General features: G+C 38.9%; 1 protein-coding gene across 2 annotated transcripts in view; it reads right to left on the minus strand.

The window, feature by feature from the left end:
- Window positions 1-19,180, minus strand: part of LOC146505500 (cGMP-dependent protein kinase 1) — a 103,418-nt gene that overhangs the window by 72,221 nt on the left and 12,017 nt on the right. The window lies entirely within an intron of this gene.

Below are 19,180 nucleotides of genomic sequence, written 5' to 3' on the forward strand. Positions count from 1 at the left end.
ATTACACAACGCTTGCCTGTCCATTAGAGCAATGGAGGAGCCCTAAGAGTACTTTCAGGTGGTACAACACTCAAGTTGTCACTTTGGTCTTCAGCTGGGCATGTGCCTGACGGTTTTAATGGTCTGGTAAAGAAACAGCTGCGGGAGAAACAGGACTAAAGCGAAAAGCTCTCTTTTTTTGGTCAAGCTTGGGATGTATTCAACAGAGAATGAAAGAGGTTTAGAAAATTCCAGGTTTTTAAAAGACATCACCATCTGCTTTTTATTTGGAAAAAGTTCATAAATTGCAGTTCACTGAAACGGCCTGAAATGGTAGCCTTTAGTAGTCCGTCAGCTCTGAGTTATTTATTTTCACCTTGTTTTTTTTATTTATTTATTTTACTTTAAGCCCGTATCCTGAAATCTTAAAAAAAAACCACCAAATGCCTTCTTGTGAAAAATAAGACAAAAAAATTAATCGGAAAATAGAGAAATGCAAGAAATGGGTTCATTACGAAAGCTCTGTTCCAAGAGAAAAAGCTACAAGTTAAAGTTATTGTGTTTGCTTTAAAAGCTAATTAATAGCAGGCCTAATTAAAAGTAAATTCCTCCTGATTACCGAGCTGAATAATGCAGTCAGGTTCAGTCATTTTTGACTAGCTGTTCTGCAGCAGTCGTGTCAAGTCATGCATTATTTTCTCCCCCAGCTAAAAAATAAAATAGAATGAAATATGGATGTGAGCCAAGAGCGAAAACAAACAAAGTGAGGCGAAGAGAAAGAGAAGGGCAAGAGCTGTGTTATTAATTTGAGAGGAAGGCTCAGGAAGAAAAAAAAACTAGTTTTACGCTCAAAAGAAATAACAAGCGTAAGCTTTGTTTCGGAAAATCGCTGCGTGTATAACTGCCGCTGAAAGAATACAAGCAATGGGATGATACAGAGCGAGTGCCAAAAACAACAATGCAGAGGGTAGAAAGAAAGATGCTGTTTTTGTAAATGTTAAGATGTTTTTCAAAAAATGAGTGGTTAACTGTGCCTTCCACCTGGTGATGTTGTACTGCTGTATTCTGATTAATGAGCAAGCTGCAACCACAGGTTCCACAATGCTGGAAAATGTTTGGATGCTACTTTGTCAGGTACATCCACCTGTCAGCCTTGTTGCATACCAGAACAGCCTCATGCCAAACGCATTTCCCGATGGCAGCAGCCTCACCCGGCAGGACAATGTGACTAGAGAAACATGATAAAAGGCTCCAGCTGTTCATCCATCAAATTCATCAGATCCCAATCCAGCCGATAATCTGCAGAATGGACCAGCTCAAGCCTGATTCAGCCCACAGCCCATCGAACCCAAAATAACCGGTGCCATCACCTCGTTGCCAGACACCACAGGACATACTCAGATATCCTGCATCAGTGCCAGCTGTTTTGGCAGCAGGAGGTAGGCAGGTGGGTTTAACACTGTGGCTTATCTACACAGTATACAAGAGGTCTGCGCACACCCCTGTACAATATATCCTAAAAATGAAATTCCAGTACTGTTTATCAGTTAAAACAGCTTAGACATATTAAACACATGATTCACAGTAGAAAATCAGCACTCCAAAGGTATTTTTTTATTATTCACCACCGTGCATGATCAGCTTTTTCTTTTCTGATGACAGACTCATACCTCCTCGGCACAGAGGACTCCACAGACTTCTGGAGGGATGTTCTGCCATTTTTTTCAGCTGCTTTCCTTTGGATGGGGTTTGTTACTCTACTATTTCATTTTAAAATACCAAAGAGTGCTCTAATAGATTCAGCCAGCCGGCACACTTGCCAGGTCCTATTTTTCACTTTTTTTTCTCCTTGTTTGATTTTGGCAGTCTTGTGTTTTTAGATCGCTATCAGGCTCCAATATTAGTCTCCTGCCAGGCTTCTGGAGACTGCAACTCAGTTTGTTTGCCAGTATTTTGGAACATCCGCAAGCATTCATGCTGCCCTCTATCAATTTCATCTCCCCAGCACCTTTCCCTCTCATGCAGCCCCGTATCATCACACACAAGCCTCCCTGCTTCACTTTAAAGATGAGGCATTTACTGTGGTAGTCTCAGCCAGGTTTATGCCAAACATGTTTGACCTATTTGAAAGCAATGATCCACTTAACATTCTGCTTCGTTTCATGTTCTTTTGCAGCTTTGTGCCGAAGAGCAAGGTATTTGTTTTTGTTTTTTCTTGGATGTCATCAATAGAAGCTGACGTTCTGCATGTCCTTGACACTGTTTGAGTTATCCAAGAAACTCCATTTCCATTGATAACTAGTCTAAAGCCCTTGCTTGTCAGTTTTTCAAAGCTATTTTGTGAAAGTAGCACACTGTGTTGACTTATTCTAAGAGGACCCCACTGTGACTTTGATATACTGGAATATGGCTCGTTCTATATCTCCCAACCCAAGCCTGTTTTCACTTATTTTTAGCTAGTAACCACAATCTTAGTGGACTCCTCATTGTCTTTGTTATTTTTCCCAGTAATTTACTTCCATCTGTGCCTGTGATACAGATATGCATCTAAGCAAAGTCCACATGAAAAGTCCAAAACTCTGCTGTTTCATAATTATGTTCATGCACTTAGCCTAACTGCAAATAAAAGTATTCAAATTTGTTTCATTTCATACTGTTTCTGTATGTGTCGCAGGTGTTTTTACTTTTCTTACATTGAGTTTCTATTATAGGGCTTCAAGCCCAGTTCTATCTTTTACTCTGGTAAAAATAAATAAGTAAATAAAAATTAAATCTCTCCATTATTGCCAACTAGGCCTTCTTGCTCATATGGTGACATGTGGATTGTTATTTCTCTAACCACTTGTCAAGTGATGACACATCAACCCTGTTTCTGGATCCAAACATCTACTGCATTGATTGAGACTGTTTTAATCTTTTTTTAATGCTCTGTGTGTTGTTTTATTTAATAGAATAAATAATAATAGAATTTATCTGCACTGTTCATTTGTGACACATCCTTAAGTAAAGTTTTTAAAAGCCTGTGTTGTTGACTATAGCCCATGTACTCACAGTGTCCTGGATACTAAATATTTATTTGATGTCTTCAGAAAAGAACACTTCACTTCTACATTAAGCTTGGGATCAAACCTACATGCTAATGTATTTATATTAGCCTAACCACAGGAAAGACATTTACTTACTACAACAGCCCTCCAAACATTGCTGTTTATTAGCCTTTTATCTTTGTTTATGTCAGTTGTAGTAGAGTTATACATTTTAGTTTTGCTTTTGTTTTGTTTTTTTACAAATTCTTCAGTCAGAACATGTTTTATCATTCTTAAGTTAAAACTAGCTTAGCTAAATTAGCTAAACTAGCTAATTTCCTGCTGATTTGTAACTTTGCTAAATGTTGTAAATCATTTTTTCACACATGCCTGGACATTAAACTTTATTGTAACATGTGAGATAACAGCCACACTGGTCATTGTACTGGAGGTGAAACAATTTCTAGGTAGTGCCTCAGAGTTTGTTTGATTTTGAAAAGTGATAGGAGTTTTGGACTCGGAAATAGGTAACAATGTCAAACTGTATGGTTTCTCTTTTTGTTGTTGGGATTAGAGATGGCACGATACCACTTTTTTATGTCCGATATCATAAATTTGGATATCTGCCGATACCGATATGAATCCGATATAGTGTGTTTTTTAATCAGTAAAACTGTTTTTTTTAATATCTTGCTGCTTTTTGTATAAGTTCATACTCAAGTTAAAAAACAACAACAACACTAAAGCTATTCTGTTATACCTGTATGTAAAAAAAAAACAAAACACACTGCACCCAAAATATTTCATAGATCAGCAACACTGATCAATCTAATAAAGTTAAACCTACCCCATCCTCCCTATTCTGGTATTTTAAAGAGTACTTAGCAGAAATATTAAGCAACCTAACTAATAGGGTTGCAAACTCCCAGCAAAAGAAAATAGGGAACCACCCTCTTCCTCATGATGCTTAATCAATGTAATCAACTTTAATTTGATGCAGGGTGAAAAAAAATCACAGAAATAAATTATTTTTCAAGAATAATTAAATAGATTCAACATCTTTCTTCAACAGAATTGCAGACTGCACAGATGGTACCTTCCCAAAGGAAAAAGTACTACTACTAAAAAGTACTAGGGTATATTAGACTTAACAGTTACTATATACAGTAATGGACTTCTATACATTTTACATCAGATTAAAACTTTGGGTGTAAGATTCAGATAATTATTAAATAATTAAAAGCTAGATATTTTAAATGAGAATAAGAAAGAAAAGTATGTCTTTGTGCCCCCTTTTGCCTGTTCATGCCCTATCGGCCCCCTTGGCTAAACTTTGCTAGATCCGCCCCTGCACAGTTACCAGCCAGCTGCATAGAAAAAGATCCTGGTCTAGAAAGTAATATTAAATAAATTCTAACAACAGCTTATCAAGCTTAATAGTGCTGCTGTTGTTCAGCCGCTGGTTTCCTCTTTCTGGTGAGAAGTGGGCCAAAAACAAACAAGAGAGACGGACTCGCGACAGAAAAGCCGATCAGCTGATCATTAAGCAGTTTCACGATTGAAGTAGCAGCAAGAAGAGAGAGAGAGAGAAAGGCAGTTGCTCTATATATCGGTTGTTAAGCTTAACGCGGGAATGCTTTACAAACATTCAGAGATGAACTTACACACTTGCTTTACTTCTCTCTGAGATAACTTCCTCGGAGATTAAATGTTTGCTAGCAGGCTACAAATACACAGCCGCTCTATCACGTGACCACACTGCTCCGGCTCGCCATGTCGCCTTGTCGCCAAGTTTTGTGAGGTGCTTTTTTGATATTTAATGGATCGGATTACATTTTTTATTTCTCTCCGATATCCGATCCAGTAATTTAGGTCAGTATCGGACCGATACCGATACGTAATATCGGATCGGTCCATCTCTAGTTGGGATCTGGTGCTACATAAATAAATTTAAATTGGAAAATAACTCAACTGAAATTGTTTGAATCCAGTATGAGAATAAACAAACATTTAAAAAACATAAAAGGATGTTAGAATGGTCTGAAGAGTTGATAATCTAGCTTTGAAAAGTACAACACATAATTTTGGTAAACAGAGAGTTCATTAAACATGCTAACAAGCATCAAAATTCTCTCTGCCTATTCCACTCACAAAAGATAACAACTGTCATTATATCACAACTGATCTAACGAAAACATGCCAAAGGCAAATGCAAAAAGAAAGGCTTGTCAATCAGACCAGTCCCATCCCCACATATGCCCCTCTTTAGGGCCTAATATTTACCTAATTATGAAAATTTACTCAATACTAATGCCATCCCATAGACAGGGAGTGGATTTATCTAATGATATCACAACCACCTGTGGAAACGTATTAAAATAAGTATATAATGAGAGAAGATTGCAAAGCACTTAGCGAGCCTCAGTGGTATTTATAGGGGTCCAGACTCTATGCCTTGTTTTTTGCAGCTTGGCTGAACCTTTACGCCTGACCTTACTAACATGTGGCCTGAGGAGCAGGCTGCTGCTGGGATCCACTCCAATCGCATCCTGAAGCTAAATAAAAGAGGTAGTAGCTGAAGAAACTGTGAATGGCTGGCAGTATAAGGGTATCAGGACAGCTAATATATCTTATACGCTGAAGAAATGTTCAGTACTTTGGAAGTATTTCAAACCTGCTACACCATCAGCTTTTGGTTGCATGTTGGCAAAGGTTTTTTTTTTTTTCTTAACCACAAACTGCAGGCAATTTAGAGATAAGGTTTTCCCTTTCTTTTTCTTGCTTGCTCACTTGTCTACTTTCATTCCTCATGCTGGTCAGAGAGGCATTATATAAGATAGTTGTTCAGGGTCAAGGTGGGGATCGAACCTATCCCAGCTGTCATTGTGCGAGAGGTGGGGTATACCCTGAAGAGGTCACCAGTATTTCACAGAGCTAACATAGAGAGGCGGTCACACTGGCGACAAATTTAGAATCACCAAGAATCTAAAATCCACGTGTTTGAACTGTGAAAGAAACTCTGAGTATCTGCGGGGAACCCACACATGAGACCCAACGTGCCATCACACCACACCACTGTGCCACCATTTCAAACATTTTGACTCTTGGATGTATATTTCTCTCCAATTTTATTCTACAGATTTCAAAAAGCAATTTTAAAGTCAAGCATGACGCCTTACATGAGGAATACAGCTTATTAAATACTGCTAGAATTCCTTTCTACCATGCTGTAAGCTAGAAATGTGCAGTAAATCTTTAATACATTTAACTCTGACAACACCTTTAAACAGCCTGTCAACTGCCCTCTCTCTGTCATTGCCTCCAGCTGTTATGTCTGAAAAGCTTACCCTGAATCCTACAGCCTTCTTTGGAAACTACATCATCGACACAAACGACGCATGTTGATTATTATCAGCCTTCTTTCAGCAAACTCGTGCTGCGGTTTCCTTCTGCAGCTCTGGAAGCCTTAGCTTTGAAAGCGGAGGGTGGAGATTGCAGATAGCAATCCACTAATGCTGTTGTTGTAGGAGGTGATGCCAAAATCAGCCCTGATTCGAGACGCTTTGAAAATCACAAATCTAGTTGCATAAGGTGTTTTACTTCAAGACTTCCTTGTTCTCCGTTCTCTTGAAATTAGCTAAATAGGTAAAAAGAATTTCCAAGTAAAGTTAAATCAAAGCTCTGCTGACTAACTCGCAGTTGTTGAGGCTGAAGTACACTCAGTTCACCTTCATTTTTATTCATCACCTTCATGCTACATTAGTTAACAGTTTTGCACTGCTATTTGGATCGTATTTGGGTACAATCTACACGATTTTTGCAACAAGAAGAACAAAAGGAAATGACAAATGGAGAGGGGGGAGCAGAGAGAGTTGGTTGAGAATGTAAGAAGGCAAACACAAAGAAAGCAGGAGAAAACAGAGGCACGGCAGGGGAGAAAGACTGGCACTAGGTGGGTTTTTTTTCTCTAAAAATATGAAAACATAAGGTATGTTTTTGAACATACAGAAATCTTTGAACATGAGCAGGAACCTAAAAGTTTTCAAAACATTTCAGACCTTCTACTCCAAGTGAAAGATCCCCTGGTCACCAGTGCTGAATCCTGTAGGATCCTGCTTATTCTGTGTTACCTACATTTAAGGACCAGTTGGATGCTTTTGAGTATATTATAGTTACTGAATCACATGAGGATATTGCACCTCAAGCATTCGGAAGAATTACATTGTAAATGTCAGGACATAATATAATTTGGAGTGCATTTAGTATTTTTTGCTGAAAATTACACTGCAATTTTATATTCGACTAAGAGGCCTAAAGCCACTAAAAAGTGTGTTGCCAGCATGACATGGAGGACAGTTGGTTTCACCCTTTTTACATCATTTTACCTTGGAGACAGAGATTCTGCAAGAACATACTGTAATGCCACATGTCTACATTCTTAATCTTGCAGTCTCACACTGAAAGTTACTTTTATTCAGCGGTAATAATGGGAAATGTGAGCTCAGATATGACAGTTAAATCCACTTGTCTGGAGCCCCCTTCTGTGTTTTCATTAAAACATAAAAGCCCTGGTTCCATCCCTGCTACTCTTCTACTCATCAAACTGAGATTATTGCAACTATGTTGACAAGCTGATTGAAAGCAGGGGTTAGTGAAAATGATCATTCTATATTCACACACCAAATCACCGCCTTGTAATTAGCAGTTAGCATCCTTGCCGTGTGAATATACTGTAGCATTTCTTTTATGCAGACTGGACTTAATTAGACAGCTCTGACAGCGGAATACAGATTAATTTGGCATGCAAACTGCTACAATACTGGGCCCTTTTCATTTCCACGGTATGCTCTCATTTCAGTAGCTTGCCGTTTCACCAGACAGGAGACACAAGCTATTTTATGTGGATTCATTGTAAGTCTCATTTGGGTGTTAGACGCACAAATGCTTAACCAAATTACACATACTGTATCACCACATGTACACGTGTATAAAAACCTGAGACCTGACATGGGTGATGGTACAAAGATAAATATGTTTTATTTTACAAAGACCCCATGTCTTTTGCCACAGATAAATTGTCAGGGGCTGCATTTTGTGTTATTTTGTATTGTTGATTTCTCATGTTAATATTATGTTAAATTCATGTGGTATTCTTAAGGTAAGGGCAGAGTTATTTTGTATTTTGTATTACTTTTGTGATAATGTTAAGTTCTGGTATTATTATTAGTTTGTCTTCGTTGAGTCTGGTTTATGTTTCTTCTATGCCTCCTTGTTTTTGCCTCCTTCTCTATGTTCCTCTCCCTCTCTCTGTCTCTCGTGTCAAACTTGTGTTGTCATGTCTACTTTCCATTATGTTTCCTGTTTTATTTTGAAAGGTCTTGCGTTCCTTGTTCAGTGTGTTTAGTTGTACTTCCCCTGTGGCGTTAAGGTTTATTTGTATCACCTCTGTTTCCCCAGGTATTTTCACTTCCCTCATTACCGTTCTGTGTATTTAAGTCCTCTGTCTCCCTTAGTTTAGTGTCAGGTCGTCTGTTCACCTCATGTTCCATGGATGTCATGTTTTTCTCATCTCAGTTTTCTCATGTTCTGGTCATGTTTATGTTTATCAACAGAGCTTTTCCATATCCTGCGTTAGTTTTTTCCCAGTTTAGGTTAACGTTTAGTTTTTCACCTTTGTTCGTCTGTGCTTTTGTTTTTGGGCTAGTTATCAGCCGAAATAAACAGCTCGCTTTTTGTTAAACTTTAGTCCTCGTGTATCTGCTTTTGGGTCCACGCTCCTCAAACACACCGGCCATTCCAGCCGTGACATAAACTTTGCTGTTTTGCAAAACACCTGAAGTTTCAAAAAAGTTGGAACATGGGGCTTGTCTCTTCCTTTAACAAATTTCTGCCAGCATTTAGAATCTGAGGACACCAATCAGTGTAGCCTTGAAAAAAAAATGTTTTCCCATTGCTGCTTTATGTGATCCTATTTTTCTGGTGCCATGGATAACAGATGGAGGTCTTTATGTGTTGTAAAATTTATGTCCAAATCCAAAGACCACCATTACTGAGAGAGAAAGAAAATAACTGACTCAACGGCATCAATTTCATGGCTCACTGCTATTCAGAATTTAATGTTAATTAACAAGTTGTCGAATCAAAACTCAGCCTGTGTAACATAAGTAGTTTTCTCCACTCTGCCTGGCTGTGACGTAGGCTTTCCCTACGTCTGTTGTTTAACTCTTTTGTTAGAAAACTGCATAAGTAATACACACCTTTTCTTTTTTTTTAGCTGTTCCCTTTAGGGTTTGCCACAGCAGATCATCTCCATCTCACCCTATCCTTAGCATCGTCCTCTGTCACACCAACCTCCACATGTTCTTCTTCACTACATCCATGAATCGTCTTTAGGGTCTTCCTCTTTTTCTCCTGCCTGGCAGCACACTTCTGAAATCAACCTAAATGTCCGGTTCTTAAACTGTGACTGGTTAAAAACATAAATCCACTTTTATTTTTGCCTGACCTGGAACCTGTAGGGAATGCAAATCTTGGTCTTTATCAGTCTATGCAAACCTAGTCTTTCTTGATTTTGCATGACTGATGAAGACCTCTTTTATCTGTCTGGACTGCTGTGTGGCCAGTTTATTACAGTAAGAAATGCAGTTCAAATTTGTGCAAACAGGAGATGGAGCACATGTGACTCCATTGTTCAGCATTAATGGTGACTTTGCAGATGTGCGGATAACTCGTTCTTGTGTTCCCATGTGCTCCTCTTGTTAGCCAAGTTGTAGGCGCTCTCTGTAATTTTTCAGACAGTTTAAATATGCAGAACAAAGCCCAGTTTATTACTGCCACAGCTCAAAGCAGATCAGGGCCAGTGAAGGTGGCTTGAATTCTGGATGTTGATCAGGTGTATTCAGTGATTGTGTTCAATAGTTTTCAGAAGTGTTCCAGAGAGCATTGATTTTCACTTCAAAATCATTTCTGTTATTGTGCCTTCTGTTTATTGCAGTGCTGCCTGAAGGTCATGGCTGTTCAGTGCTGTATTTCAGCTTTGGACCTTGTGTACAGAGATTTCTCCATATTGTGTCCCTAGTAAAGACTCAGCCTCTCCAGGAGACTATTTTTACTCTTAATATCCAGTCATGTTACAAATTAAAGTGCTTTTTTTGTATTCTATGTTTTTATTACATAATTTTAACAGCCTTTTGCACCCCAGTCAGAGTTTCTTCAACAAATTACTGATATCACAGCCACATATTCGCCAGCATTTGATGTAATCGGTTGATTGTGGGGTTTAAAATATTTTGCAGATCATTGGATTCTGTTTGTATTTACACTTTCAGACGGTGCCTGTTGTCTGTTGGGTGGCACTTACTAAGATTTTTCTCGACCAAAGTGGTGGACGAACAGATTTTTATCTGGTTATTAAAAGATTAAATGGCGTTTGATGAGCTGTGAATTGTCTAATCTCCTTGGCTGATAAAATACTTTAAAAACATCTCAGATAATCTACAAAAATGCTTTGTATTCAAGTTTAAAACTAGGCTTTTTTTTTTGAGAAACTGCCATTTGCTTCTATCGTACAGAACATTAAAGCTCACAAACAGACAGAATACACAACAAAGCTGGTTTGTAACACTGCTTTGTACCTTGCAGAGAACCACTGGGAATTCCCACATCGAGGCAGAGGGTAATTGGCAAAAGCAATCAAAGATCAAAAGGAGAACAAATAGATACATTTTAACTCAGGGGAATCAATAAAAAAAAAGTTTGCGGTGAACCGAAATTTTAATAAACCCTTTACTCTAAGTCCTCTAAACCTTGACTCCACCAATACCGACTGATGAATCTGCCTTTCCTAAACTCACAGGCTTCTTCATGTAGGTGAGTTAACAATGACAAACTAGAGAGTGATACAATCCACAGGTGGCAATATGGTTGACAGTCGGTGAGTGCTTTTTCTATATACTGCTTCAGTGTGGATGTCTGTGTGTACTCACACAGACACCCATGTGTGTGCATGCGTTAGTCTCGGGGTGATGGAAGGATTACTCTGTCACTGTAGCAGAGCAGATTACTGGTGCCCCATTTTGTAACCTGATTCTGAACCCCGACAAACACAGCCTATCCTGTCACACTCAGCATTACTCCAAGACCACCAGCGGTGAAATGTAACTAAATACATTTACTTGAGTACTGTACATAAATAAAAACTCTGATGTAGTCATATTTAAAGTTTTCCACGTTATGCCAATGTGTTCTTCTACTAAAACGTCTTACTAAATCCTCAATATTATTATTGAAGCTACCCATAAGTATATAACGTGATTAAAATTTAGCTCTGTCAGTAACACTGAACTGATATCAATAATCCATAACAGGTGTGTTGATTGATTTCATCCATAAAATGTCTAAAAATCTAAATTGCTTTCTTTATGGTTTACCTCTGGACTTGCTACTCCTACAAACTGAATTCTGTGTTGGTGAAGATAGTCGGAGAGAGCCAACTCGAATAAGTGGGTGGAAATCGATGATTGCTTTGTCGGCCCAAAAAATTTCACTGCGAGTGAGCACATGCGATGGAATAAGAATCTGCACCACAAGTAAGGTTTGCAGCAAATATTCTTTCTGAGAAGCCGAAGAACATTACAGTAGTATTGTACACTGTCAATCTATAAATCCATTTTCTTAACCTTTATCCACGGCTGCAACAAGACTGGAGCATGTCTCCGCTTTTGCAGTGTGAGGGGTCATATACACCTTGGACAGCTCACCAAGCTTACCCTGGAGACAAATTCATAATGTGCAATACCAAAAAAACCCACCAACAACAACTACTACAAGTAATCTTCAGATTTCACTCCTTTAGGCAGGGACGAAACAGGCTTTCATATTGAAGAATGCTGTTTGATCTACTGTTTGCTGTGTGGGAGACCTGGATCTTATCACCTCCACATCAAGTCTGGGAAAGTTTGACACATAAGTTAATATTTCTCTCTGTTAGCTCTTTTATAGCTGTAATAAAAAGGCAAATCAACTACTGCAATTAGTCAGAAAAGGGCTTCCAGGAAACAATCCAGACAGAAGCAGTCCAGAGGTGCACAGGGACACAGCCCTGAAGGGGGTAGCAGTTATTCAATCAATCTATCATCCATCCATCCATCTATCTATTTGGATGGCTAGAATTCACATGCCTTGGGAGGTATTCCCAAGCCACCTGAAATAAAATCTCTCCAGCATGTCCTGGTCTGCCACAGTAGAACATGCCCTGAAGACTTCATTTAGGAAGCACCCAGGAAACATCCTAGTCAGATGTCTCCTACCAATGTGAAGGAGAGCCACAGCTATTAAATAAAGTAAGGTTTTTGCTTTTTGTGGCAACGTTTTGGAACTTTTAGACTGAGATGGTAAAGTTATAAGAAAACCATGATTATGCAGGCAAACGTTCAAACTTTATAAATGTTAATAACCATCTCAATAAAGTTTAAATAACTATTAAAGCCTTACTTGAAATACTTGATGGTAATACTTTTGCTTAAATCGCAGTACTTCTGCTCTCACTTTTATTTAAAGCTCCACATGCTTCTTCCATCATTGATGACCACCACCTCCCCATGCACTCTCAAACATGGACATCCTTTTACAGCAACAAGTTTACAGTACGCTGCCTTCCTTTTCCCAACATGAATGTAATTTCAAGCCCTTGCATAATATTCATCTCTTTGGAGGCTTTCAAGCCCTTTTTCCTCCCTCTCTCTGTCAGCACCACCTGGTTCCTTCTCTGCTTCTCTTATGTCACACACAGACTCTGCTTTCATCGTCTTTCCAGATGAGGAACACTCGAAGCGGGGTTGGCCACAAAGGGGATAAAGGCTCAGAGATCATCCACAAATTATTCACTAATTCTTTCTCTGAGCTGGATTCATCGGCCTCAGCGGAGTTAAAATGAGGATCAATTCCTATTCTAAGTAGGGAGAAAAAAACAAAGGCTTTTACAGACTAATCGGAAAGATAACAAAAAACACAAAGAATATAGAGGGAATGGCTGAATGAAAATAAGGTAAGATGGACAGAAGGGGTGAAGAGTAGCAGGGAGAAAAAACAGTACAGGAAAAAGAAGCTGTGGACAAGGGGAGAGGCGTAGTGACAAGTGGACAGATTGGGGTCAAAGTTGGTAAAATGTGAGGAGTGATAGAGGGAAATGTGCATGTGTCTGGTCTCTTGTAGGAGCATTTGAATAGATAACTTTTAGCAGTGTGTCTGTGTCTCTGTGAGAACACATGAGAATGAAAGAAAGTGACAAAGGGAACCACTTAGATGCAGGGAGGGCAAATGAGAAAAGACACTTGCCAGAGAAAGAGTATTTTCATTTGGTGTTCAGGGCAGATGGTGCTCAGCTCAGCGTAGGTGAGATTATTAGTCTGTAACACGCTCAATTGCACTATTTGCACATAAATTACACATTAGCCAGAGTTATATTCTTCTTGATAGATGTATTTCAGATCATTAATCTATTGTATGTTAGTAGATAGATGTTTGTACACCGTCCTGAAAAATCAGCAAGCCATCTGAATTCTGTGCAGTTTTTTAAACCCACATTCGTGCCTCTTTGCCCTCTCCTTTCACTGCTTTTCATTTACAGTGTTGTGCTGCTGTATAGCAAGTTTTGAATCTGCTTTATTCACCATTAAAATCTCAGCTTTTAAATTATGAATAAAATGATATTTGGAAGAGGAATACTTTTCTGAAGGCTCTTTCACAGGACTTGATTTTTCATGCCTCGCTATTGCATCAGCAATGCCATCCGTGAAGTGAAGAAACAAAATAATACATAATAACACAGCAGTCGCAAAGAATACTGTTATTACACATATATCGTGCAGCATACTTGACTACACTTACTTCTATGCCTGTATTGATAGATGGGGGGATTTGGGGGATGGTTTAAATGTGCAGGTACAAAGCTACAGGACTGACAGTTCTTTTGGACATTATTGCAAGTACAAATCTCTAACCTTTTCCCCAGATGACGCCTTATTAAACCTCCACTGAGAGCCTCGTTAAAGTTATCATGAGAGCTGATAGCTCATATGTGCAACTCAGTCTCCTGTCAGTGATTGCATTGCACGCCATGCTACAAAAGGAGGGTGCACATACAAATAGTTGAATATTGAGTTTTGAAAGACGCAGGCTGTGCACGAGCCTCGGCAGTGTGTTATGTTTGATTATTAACCTACTACTTGCTGCTTTTCAGTGTAGCAGTTGTTGCATCAAATATTGGCTTCATGCTGTATTCTCAGGGGGCAATCAAACCAAAATTTGTGCGCCTCCACATTTTACTTGGCTGAGCTGCCCCCCCCCCTCCCCCTCAAGATGCACTGACAGCAACAGCGGCAACAATTTTAAGTCTGCATTATTTAAGTTGCCAGGCAACAATGCAGTGCAATGGCTTTGTGCACTTGTGTTTCTGTGACCAAATGCATTTGGTATTTTCACATTACGTCATTAATATGCAAATAATTAAAAAGACCAGAAATAGCCTCTTTAGTCATTACTGAAGGTATTGGCAGTTGTAGGGAAAGCACTGAAAGCAGTGGTAATACGGAAAGTATTTGCCCTAGATCTTGTGTCCTCGCACACCTGTGACACTGAGTCACACTCAGGTGCCCCTGATGATTACGTCTCTAAGCCCTGCTCAAAAATGAAAAAGGAGTCCATCTCCCTCATCTCTGCCTCATTGGTCATTTAGAACAGAGAGCATCTCTTTGAGGACCGCTGGCTATCGCGCAGCATAAAGTCACCTAAACCGTAACATCTGTCTAACTTTCAGATAGCAATAATAATTAATTGAGAGTCCTACAGAAATTGGCCTTTTTCTTGTTGTTCATTATTATTACTCTTGTTTAAGTTTAACTTACCTTTAGCCCAATTTTGCTTCAATTTGGTCATGCTGTTTCTTCTGCTTGCCTGCCAAAGCACTTCAATCAATTATTATCATTTTGACTTGTGGTTAATTAGTCAGCTAAATAGTTAAATAAAGACAATTATTAGGTTAACAGGTGCACGTGATTTTATGAGTTATAAAACAGATGTTGGAGTGATATGTTTTCACGTCGTGTTTCAAAAACACAGCATGTGAGCTAGTGTGCCAGAGAGGCGATAAGGTGTCAGTAGAAGGGAGGATAAAATATGCCATAAAATTAAAATGCAGACAGAAACCTGTGCCTCTCATTTTTCTATGCTGCTAATGTTTCATTAACGCTACATGCAAACAGATCGATTTCCAATGTCACGTCATAAGGAGTGATAAAGCATCAGATGCTTCTACTGTAGAGAGAAACTAGTGTCTCGCCATAGCAGTAAACATTTCTGTTCATTGTTATTCTGAGGTATAGCTCAGTAAAAGCAGGAAAAAAAAAGAAGAAGTGACTGTCAGAAGTGGTTCGGTATAAGCTTCAAAACAGCACATTGTTCATTTCTGTCTTATTCAGGCTTTCAAGTATGCCACTTAAACTTAAACACATTCTTTTTTCTTGATCTGTCAGGATATTCTACTTGCCTCGCCTAACAGCAGGTCAAATAAAATAATTGGGAGCATAACGTATTTGTGTAGAGAAAATGTCAAATCCTGGGTGCACCTGAATAAAATGGCACACGGTGCATCAAGTGCTGCCTTGACTATGTTAGCTTGTCAAAGTAGCTGTCAGCGTACCATGAGCACTCCAGGTTTGGAGCTGAGTCTACTGTAACGTTACCTCTCCCCTCACGTTCCTCACTTTTCTGTCTGCGATCCCTGAACACTCAGTAAAACTAATAAAATATACAGCAAGGGCAGTCATCTAGTTGTACCTAAAAGATGACAGATAGAGGAAAAAAAATACATAATTCAGATTCTTTGCCACGTATGTTTCAATGTTTCTTCGTTCTCTTTTTTCATTTTTTTCCTTGGATGCGCTTGTTTCTCAGACAGGGTGAAAGATGCAAGACCAAGAAGGAATGTTAAGTAAAATTCAAATATAAATGCAAAGTTGGCAGATGAAACGTAGTAAGGAGAGGTTGAATATATTTTGTTGTCTTAATAAAAGCTGCCAAGTGGAGGAAACTTGTTCTGGTTTGTAATTCAATTCAAATAGTGATTATGTGCAATGACAGAAGAAAAACACAATTCTTTACCATTCCATTGAGCACCAAACCATTAAATGTAACCATGTTAAGACTTATATCTAAACTAGCGCACCTGTTCAACAGAGATCTGCAACAAATTTGATAATTAATGTCTTGTTTTAGCTATTCTTTGCAAGCAGATTTTTGGACCAGTGGTGAGATTGGACTTTATGTCACCTTTTGTGGCCCAAATGACAGATTGAGACCAGATCTGACAGGTTAGTCAATAAATGAAACAAAAATCATTACTTGCAGCCCTGAAAATATCTTTAATCTTAGAAACCACAAGTAACCTTCAGATTTGGCAGGTTTGCGACTTCTCGTGATTCATGTGTGACCTTTGGTGAACAACACAAAACCATTTACTATGTCACTTTGAAGAATCCCTCACCTGGCAGCTGAAGCAATCAATATTCACATTGTAAGCCAGTCATGTGATCTTAATAGTCTTTGCTTTAGTTTTGCTGTGGCCCTCTATTCAACTGTTTAATTTAACAATTGTATTCTCGAAATTGTACAAAATGTCACTTTTTTAAAGTTTTTGGTGATGCAGATTTCATCTTGTCTTTTAGCAATCCTTGTAAAGTACCCATTGGAGTTATATTTAGACACGCCCCACAAAATCATCATTTGTCAGTATGCCAGAACCACATTTTAACCCCAAAAATTACACAACAAAGCAAAAACAACACAAGTCTTTTTTGTGCCCAGTCTCAATCAAAGTTAGACTACGAAACATGCGCTGGAGTGTTCTTAGTCCCTTAAAAAAGGGCCGTCACCTCGCCCACCATCTGACAGTATCTGATAATGTGGGAATAAAATGCTTTTAATGATTCAATCTCTATTCTGGAAACTAGAGACTAGACTCTGTTACATTTTGCATTAGGCGATACTTGAAGTCCTTGATCTGCACCTGTTTAAAAGTTTCCACGTCTCCACCTAATAAAAAGACAGACAAAACGGCAATGCAAGAACCTACTTAACACTGCTTCCTACTGCAGCAAACGCATAGTCATTAGATTAAGATGAAAGAATTCTATGAAAGAACTTAAATGGCTTTTTTTCCCCTCTCAAGTAAATACTTCATAGTAATTGGACGTGATTGTGCGAGTTATTATCATTACAATCCACCTGTGTGGGTCTTTGCGGGTGACACAGCCAATCAAAAATCTATCCCATCTCCATGGAAACACGAGCTTTTGTCTCAGTTGCAATCACTGTTTTTAAAAGAGAACTGATGTCAATTAGAGCCCGGTAGATGTGAGCTGAGCGCAACAAACATTCATGAAGGCAGCCATTGCTAAGCAGGCAGACTCATCACAGCAAGCCAATGCCAGGATTCATTCTGTGTCTGCAGCTCTTATTATTTTCGTCTCATCTCAAATTATCAGGTGCATCTGCAACAATAGATAACTGTCCTGTTGTTGTTTCAGCTGGGAAGCTGTGAAACTGTCTGCAATTTCAATCTATAACTAGTAGGGGAAACAAGTTATGCGCCCTCATAGTTAAAGCAACTATAAACTAGGAGTGACGTTTAAATGCATCATTCATATTACCACTGTTATTATTGTTATTATTGGCGTAAGAGTTGTTTACTTGTGCCTCATATCCCTATATGATGCATAATGGATATATCAGCCCCGTGGCAAAACATTAACGACTACCCTGCCAACTTTCAATAATAAATGACACAACTGGCTGAGCGGCGAACACTTCATTTTCCAGGAAAATGACGTACAGCGCAGAGTGGATACAGCTATGTGTTTGACATAAGACACCGACATCCCGTCAGCGTGGATTAAAATGTCACCAACCGTTACGGGCTTCTACAGACCTTGGTACAAAGTCGTCCCCCTTGAGCTATTGGTTTCAACATTTGCTTTTATGCAAAATAGATCAAGGACGGGGACAGTCGGGGTGAAAGCTGCTGGCAAAGGACTCGCTGGGACACGAGAGAGGGGAACAGAAAGAAGATCATAGAGCAGAACAGAAGTCAGTGGCAGCCAGAGAGAAGCAGTAATGTTCACTAAAGATAAATATGTTGAGCCTACCCTAAGGATTCAAAAATGCAAAACAATTGAATTAATTAATTAAATAATATGTAATATTAGTGTGACACCGCTGAACTGAAGCCCTACTACCAATTACATCGCAGCTTTCACCTCTATCGCTGTCAAAGAGGAACCCACAAAGCCCCTTACAGATTTGTATCTTTCTTTCTTTTCTTTTTTTTAGTTATGCTCGAGAGGAACCTATTCATCAAGTCAGTGTGGCACTTGCTCATTTGTGACCTCACACCTTTGGCACACAGTATTCGTCAGGGACAGAGTGAAATCTACTGACTGTGACCACAGACTTTTGTAGACCTGTGTTCAGCAAGGCCACAGTGGTTTATCACACATATAGTTTATTTTATTAAAGGTAAGAGAGATGAAAAAATACAATTCCTAATGTTGTTACAGCAACCCAGCCCTTTCCCAGCACCACTGTTATCTCTGGTCACCAGTGTATAGTCCACTGTTGGGTTTTGCATATGTTTTGTATGACTCTTTACATATCAGAGATACAGATAAGGGCAACAAGTGGTGTGTTTTTTTTTTCTCATGACGGGGGTGTGAACTAGGATAGAGGAAGTACTCCGATCATTTATGTAAGCTCGGCATCAGTGAAAAAATACTCTATTTTATGTTGAAGTCACCATATAAGACTTTGGACAGTACACAGCTATTATCAGAATCATATACAAAGAGAATCAGTTTAGTTTAGGTTGAACGAAGTAAGTAGGGTATTATTTGTGGGAAACAGAAGAAAGTTCTGTAAAAGCTGAGGTATTTCTTCCTGATATGACAAATCCCACCTGCCTGAGTTTTGAGACAAACGAGCAGAATTATAGATTTGTGGCATAATTGAATTCTTTTCCATAATTCCTTCTTTGAAATACCGCCTTCTTATTTTAGTCCTCCTTTCCCACAAATCTATTTTTAACAATGTTTGGCCGAATGGGGATCTGGGAAATGTTTCTCTAG

This window comes from Neolamprologus multifasciatus, chromosome 13, assembly GCF_963576455.1.
Source record: "Neolamprologus multifasciatus chromosome 13, fNeoMul1.2, whole genome shotgun sequence".
Lineage (NCBI taxonomy): Eukaryota > Metazoa > Chordata > Actinopteri > Cichliformes > Cichlidae > Neolamprologus > Neolamprologus multifasciatus.